The sequence below is a fragment of the Gorilla gorilla genome, chromosome 11 (assembly GCF_029281585.2).
Source record: "Gorilla gorilla gorilla isolate KB3781 chromosome 11, NHGRI_mGorGor1-v2.1_pri, whole genome shotgun sequence".
In the NCBI taxonomy this organism is placed as follows: Eukaryota; Metazoa; Chordata; class Mammalia; order Primates; family Hominidae; genus Gorilla; species Gorilla gorilla.
In genome coordinates this window covers 51,089,436-51,096,884 of record NC_073235.2, presented here as the reverse complement: position 1 = coordinate 51,096,884, position 7,449 = coordinate 51,089,436, and the positions used below count along the sequence as shown (strand labels likewise).

At 41.9% G+C, this 7,449-nt stretch overlaps 1 pseudogene; it reads right to left on the bottom strand.

The window, feature by feature from the left end:
* Positions 1-1,294: 1,294 nt before the first annotated feature.
* Positions 1,295-1,465, bottom strand: LOC109025919 (small ribosomal subunit protein uS14-like; annotated as a pseudogene).
* Positions 1,466-7,449: the final 5,984 nt, after the last annotated feature.

Below are 7,449 nucleotides of genomic sequence, written 5' to 3'. Positions count from 1 at the left end.
AGGCTGGAGTGCAATAGCGCAATCTCAGCTCACTGTAACCTCCGCCTCCTGGGTTCAAGTGATTCTCCTGCATCAGCCTCCCGAATAGATGTGATTACAGGTGCACGCCACCACGCCCAGCTAATTTTTTGTATCTTTAGTAGAGACGGGGTTTCACCATGTTGGCCAAGCTGGTCTTGAACTCCTGACCTTGTGATGTGCCTGCCTTAGCCTCCCAAAATGCCAGGATTACAGGTGTGAGCTATTGCGCCTGGCTGAGACTAGATCTTAAAAGACACAGCTACACTCACCTTGCTCTTTTTTGGAACATTTGCTCTGGGGAAAGCCAGCTGTCATGTCATGAGGACACACAAACAGCCCTATGGGGAAGTTCTTATGGCAAGAAACTGAAGTGCTTACCCACAGCCAATACCAATTAACCACACATATGAGTGTGCTATCTTGGAAGTAGGTCCTACAGCTCCAGTCAAGCTTTTGGATGACCCTGACGAACATCTGGACTGCAATATCATGACTGAACCACCAGCTAAGCCACTTCCAAAGTCTTTACCCACTGAAACCGTGTGAGACTATAATATTAATTGTTTTAAGATACTAAGTTTTATGCTAATTTTTATGGAGCAATAGAGACTTAATACACATAGCTTTATCCTTAATGTCTTTTTCTCACATTCCACATCTAATTCATCAGAAAATCATGTTGGCGTTACATTTCAATATATCCAGAATCTGATCATCCCTTATTGTCTCCAGTGCCACACTCTAGCTCATCATCTCTCATGAGAATTTTCACAACAGCTTCCTTACTGGTTTCCTTGTTTCCACTCCTGCCCTACCTAAGTCTATTCTTAAAGGAGCATCCATGATCCTAGTAAGACATTAGTTAGATCATACCACTGTCCTCCTCAAAACCCTGCACATTTTCCTCACTTCACTCATATAAAGGCCCATATTCTTAGAGTGGCTCAATATGACTGCCTCCTCCTCCTTATCTCATCAACTACCATCCCCAGGGTCTAGCACAGGCAATGTGCACAAAAGATATTTTCTAAGCCAAACTGAACTGAAGTTGGGGAGAGAAAAAGAGCAGAAAGATCCCCATCATCATCATCATCATGCATAGGGGTTGGGGGGAATGGGAGATGGGAGGAGAATACTGAGAATAGGAATAAGCATAAAGTCTTTCAATAGAATTGCATTATTTATTTTTTTTCAAATGTTTATTTTATGTACAAGAACTATCGTGGGTTTTCATTAAGTAGATGCCTTGGATAATCCTTTGAAGGAAGATCATTTAGTCCAACTTAATGAAACCGATCTCCTTTGCTTACTGACGGAAACACTGGCAGCACATATTGAGGCCATATTTCCAGATCAGACCGTGCCCGTTTGAACAGACACGACAAGAATGAGAACCTTGGCTGAATTTTCGTGGGTGGCTCCAGTATAGCTGCTGGTGACCCATCTTGCTGTCAGGAGTGCAACGAGGCCAAAGGCGAATTTCATTATTTTTTAATTTTTGTAGAGATGGGGTCTTGCTATGTTCCCCAGGCTTGTCTGAAACTCCCGGCCTCAAGCAATGGTCCCAGCTTGGCCTCCCAAACTGCTGGAAATTACAGGCATGTGCCAGGGTGCCTGGCCTTTTAAAAGGATTTCAAAGTGTTCCCTCCCTGCCTCCCTCACCACACCTTTAAAATCTAGATAGGAAGGCAAGACTGAGAGGTCAGAGAAGAGTGACAAGACGGAAATGGACAGTGGGAAATGACGAAGGCAAGTTTCATCTAGTCCCTGTTTTCCAGAGCTGAGTCCTGAACCCTGAACTGCAAGGGGAGGTGTGCGAAGCTGCCCTGGATTCGAAAAATATACTGAGCATTCGAGCTTTTGTCCTCTAATCACAGTGAAGGTTTTTTTTTTGTTTGTTTTTTTTTTTTTTTTTTAAGCCAACCATGGTCTAGTCTACCTTAATGCTTGGCTGAGATATACCAGGAGGCTGCTATTTGAAATTGTCACACTTTTCAAATACCTCAGCTGGTGACAAACATGGCTATAATGCAAATGGCCCACAGTCTCTTCAAAATTGCCAAACGCGAGGTTTCAGGCTGGGACTTGCAGTTACTTTAAATTCTCTCTTTGCTCTGAATTCTGCTCAGTTCAAATGAAATGCATGCATCACACATCAAGAACGACAGGGAGCCATCTGAAATTTCCTGAAACACCTGGAGCCAGGCAGGTTGAGGCAGGCAATCCTGTCATGCTGCCCCTTGACAGGTTTGTGATAGCATCTTTTTTTGGTCTTTATGTTATTTACTGACAAATTCCAAGTAACGTCAGAGCTGATGAATACAAAACAGCCACTGTGACTGCAAACCCGCCACCACCAAGAGCACAGACTTCAATGGATCCACAGCAGGGCTTTCCAACCAGAAGCGGCATGATCCATTGGGGATTGGAGAAACAAGTCAATGGATCATGACAGCATTTCAAAACAAAATCAAGGAGGATGAAAATGAGAACACCAGAGTTTACAGTTCAGAGAAAACATAAGAACTGTTTTATGAAACTTCAGCTTTAATTACATATGTGTATGTGTGTTTATGTATGTTCTGGGTTTAATATAAAATCCTGTCTCTACTAAAAATACAAAAAAATTAGCCAGGCATGGTGACGGGTGCCTGTAGTCCCAGCTACTCGGGAGGCTGAGGCAGGGGAATGGCATGAACCTGGGGGGCAGAGCTTGCAGTGAGCCGAGATCGTGCCAGCCTGGGCAACAGAGCGAGACTCTGTCTCAAAAAAAAAAAAAAAAAAAAAAAAAAAAAAAAAAAAAAACAACAACAATTAAATTCTTTGCTCACAGTCACGGTCAAAGGAGTGCACAAACCACTGATCTAGAGCCAAGGCTCAAAAATACTGTCTTCAAGCCAAAATCAGCTCACTGCCTATTGTCTGTATGGCCTGCAAGATAAGAATGGCTTTAACACTTTGGAATGTTTGGAAAAATTCAAAAAGCAGGATATTTCATGATGTGTGAAAATGATGTGAAATTCAAATTTCGGTGTCCACAAAGTACTATTGGCACACAGCCACACCCATTTGTTTATGTATTGTCTGTGGCTGCTTTTGGCAAAGTTGAATAGTTGCAACAGACACTTTATGGCCCACAAAGCCTAAAATATTTTCTATCTTTATGGGCAAAGTTTACCGACCTCTGATCTAGAGGCCTCATTGTTATGATGCATTTTTCTCAAGTCTGTATATCTGTTTAATTTGGTTTATAGAAGAAACAGGGAAAGGATCTGACAGAAGATTGCACTGTGGGATTCTGGGTGTGTCGTGGATACTGCCACTCCTCTCCACATCCCCTGTCCTGTTTTGTGTGCCCCTCCCCTGGCCCCTGTGCCTTCTGTGGCCTGCACCTGTGGCTCTCTGCAGAGGCCTGCCGTTGGAATCTTGGAGCAGTTTTGCCTGCTTATGCAGCAGCTGGAGGTACCCAGGAGTTTAAGCTACTGCAGGCAGGCCTTTGCTCAAGACGGTGGGGTATGAAACGCTAATCCTCTTGCTCAAGTCGTGAGGATGGAACTCTGAAGTGTAACGTTCACTCCAGATGTCCCCTGTGGGATCAGGCTGGTTCCCTTTCTCTAGACTTTGCCTGAATCATACCCTTGCTTGAGTTCTCTCCCTTCCCCATCCTGCTTGCCCCATTCTCTTTGGGTTTCCTGAAGCACTTTCTTTGACACTGCGGTTGCACATGCATCTGACTCTGTCAGAGTCCTTTTCTGGGGAGCCCAGCCTGAGAGAGGGGAAGCAATGGGGAGGTTCATAAAAGGCAACTCTTTCTGACAAAACTTTGGTTTCATGGGTGCTCCCTATAATGTCTTGCTGAATATGGACACTTCCCACATTGCTTTTGTTTTTCTGAAAGGGAGAAGGTGGTTATTTCATTTAACATGATTTTGCAATGCATTGTAATTTCAAAGAGCTCTGAGATGAGTCAAGATAATTGGATTCTATTTCCAATGGATCCACTGGGCAAGCAATAAGCACCATGAAACTCATATTCTCCCATTTGTAGGAGGTAGAGTAGCTAATGTTTAAGCTTTCCCCTAACTTTCTGAGTCTTCTTGTAAAGTGGGTGCTTTAAACCATCTTCTAGATGCTGACTAATCCCCATCAGGGCACCTAACCTGCAAACCTGGTTGAGCTCCAAAATCCAGGTACATCACTCACACAGCAGAGGCGCTGGACCCGGCATTGTGGGTGGACACCAGAGGTACACTGGAGACCCTCCAGGGGACTCAGTGCTCCCCATCCTCAAGCCTTGACACTGGTTGCCAATCAGCAGCACTCAGAGACTTTGCTTTCCAATATGGGGCCAATACCCGCAGTTTTAAGCTTCAAAACCCTGGACTCCCTCTCACCTCTTAATCCTAGCTGGGACTGTGCATATTGGGCTTCCTGTGTGGCACCCAATCTTTGGTCTGTTCCTTTCTGTCTTGGTCATGCTGCATAGCTGGCTGTTTCTGTAGCAGTCCTGTCCATGTATCAAAGCACTTTTTGGTGAGACAAGAGCAACTGAAAGGAACCAGGAGAGGTTCTAGGTAGACACATAAGGGGAGGGAACCCTGTAATGGAAACGGGAGAGCAGGTGAGAAGGTGGGGGACTAGAAGATAGCACACTTTATTTATATCTTGCTCACCATAAAAACTTTAAATGACACATAAAGATATATTTTTTCAGCCAGGTCTAAGGATCCCTGGAGATTCTGGACATATTATCCGAGGCCCACAAGTTCTTTATACAAATAATAACAATAATAATTATTATTTTGAGATAGAGTCTCGTTCTGTCACCCACGCTGGAGTGCAGTGGTGAGATCTTGGCTCACTGCAACCTCCGCCTCCCAGATTCTAGCGATTCTCTGCCTCATCTTCCTGAGTAGCTGGGATTACAGGCACCCGTCACCATGCCCGACTACTTCTTGTATTTTTAGTAGAGACAGGGTTTCACCATGTTGGCCAGGCTGGTCTCGAACTCCTGACCTCAGTTGATCTGCTCACCTTGGTCTCCCAAAGTGCTGGGATTACAGACATGAGCCACCAAGCCCAGCCCACGAAATTATTTTTATTTTTTTCTATTCATTTGGATAGCCATCTCAACGATTAAATATGAAAAAATCCACCATCTGGATACCAGAAGATGACCACATTCAACCTAAGGCTAGACTCCAATTCTATCGCCCTCGTTTTCTTTTTTTATGTTTCTTTTTTTTTTTTTTTTTTTTGAGATAGAGTCTCGCTCTGTCGCCCAGGCCGGAGTGCAGTGGCGCTATGTCGGTTCACTGCAAGCTCCGCCTCCAGGGTTCACTCCATTCTCCTGCCTCAGCCTCCCCAGTAGCTGGGACTATAGGCGCCCGCCACCGTGCCTGGCTAATTTTTTTTTTTTTTTTTTTTTGTATTTTTAGTAGAGACGGGGTTTCACTGCGTTAGCTAGGATGGTCTCAATCTCCTGACCTCATGATCTGCCCTCCTCGGCCTCCCAAAGTGCTGGGATTACAGGGGTGAGCCACCGCGCCCAGCCAATCGCCCTCAGTTTCATTTGTGTTTAAAATCTTTGGGAGTCAAGTGAAAACTTACAATGATAGCATTTTATCTTTTTATTTTTTCCACAATGAAATTAGATTTATCATTTACTTTTAAGTTTGTGTAAACAATCACTATCATATACAAAGTTTCAGATACTACATGAAAGGATAAAGCAAAGGGAAAAGTCACTCGAAATGCTACCACTCATGCCATAAACACTTTGACCATCCTTCTCTGGTTTTTAATCATTTATGAGTCAGAAAGCAAGCCTGACTGCCATAAGGTTGGCAGGTCTCAGCATCAAAATGATAACTGTCACCCTTACATTGAATTCTTTTCTCGTTATCAAGACAAAGCCTCCCTTTGGCTGTGATAATTTACAGTTGAATGCCATTTTCAAATGCAAAGACTTTAGTTTTTAGAATTATTTAATAAGTTGAGGATTCAAATTAACATCCTGAAAATTAACATAATTAAAATGAGTAACGCACTACTTTAATTAATGAGGAGTAATGAGAAAAGACCAGAAGCAGACTTAATATGAAGATGATACATTTGGCCTATCTGAAAGTCACAGGACATCATGCTGATACTAGCTTGAACATTTCAATTATAGAAAAGATAGAAAGAATAATATTTGAATTTTGGTTATTTTCTAAATGATATAAATGACTCATTTCCAGCTTTTAGCATTTTCTTTCTACACTTTGACTATGAGCTACCTCTGTGTTGAAACTATGCATTTTTTCAACATCTACAAAAAATAGAGCAGATTCAGATATTATTTTCTGTTCCCCCAGAATATTTAATACTTAAAAAAATCACAACATTAACCTTACTTTTTATTTTATTTATTTATTTATTTATTTATTTATTTTGAGACAGTTTTGCTTTTGTTGCCTAGGCTGGAGTGCAGTGGTGTGATCTCAGCTCACTGCAAACTCTGCCTCCCAGGTTCAAGTGATGCTCCTGCCTCAGCCTCGCGAGTAGCTGGGATTACAGGCGCCCGCCACCAAGCCCAGCTAATTTTGGTATTTTTGGTAGAGACGGGGTTCACCATGTTGGCCAGGCTGGTCTCGAACTCCTGACCTCAGGTGATCTGCCCACTTTGGCCTACCAAAGTGCTGGGATTACAGGCATGAGCCACTGCTCCTGGCCAACATTAACCTTACTTTTAAGGGGCCAAAACCAATGTGCAGTTATCAGGAGTCATATCAGGTGTCATATCATTAAAACTGGTCTACAGTTTTGGTTCAATGTGGTCTGATTATCTTGAATTTTAAACATAGACTTGAAGTTTTTTCATATTTTTTTCTAGCATAATAACAATACAAAGAATACTGACATAGCCAAATGGAAAAAGATTTATCATAGACTTGTACATCTTTCTACAATTGTAACTTCATCAGAAACCTCATTTTTAGCACATCACCTGTGAATTTGGGTTTTTATGACACAGATTCCAAAGGCATTTAATTTGTAAATTGTCTTTGGATTTACATTCCTATGAGTGCTAAAACATAAAGAGAACACTGGTTTCTAATACTTATACCTAGTTAAGTAAAATTTAGGATTGAAAATTTTAAGCCAATAGTAAGTATCCAAAGAACTGTTTCCCTTTACGGGATCAATACATTACCCAAATCTGAGAAATCCTAGTGTAAATTAGCTAAAAAACATCTCTTGTGTCAGTGTAGGCTTGTAGACTAAACATATGAATATATTTTATTTTAATGGGACTATCCTATTTGTGTTGTTCTGTAACTTAAATTCTTTCTTAATAATATGTCACAGACCTTTTTTTTTAAGTGAAAGTGAAATAGCTGAGTCAAAGAGAATGCACATTTAAATTTAAATTTTTGATAGATA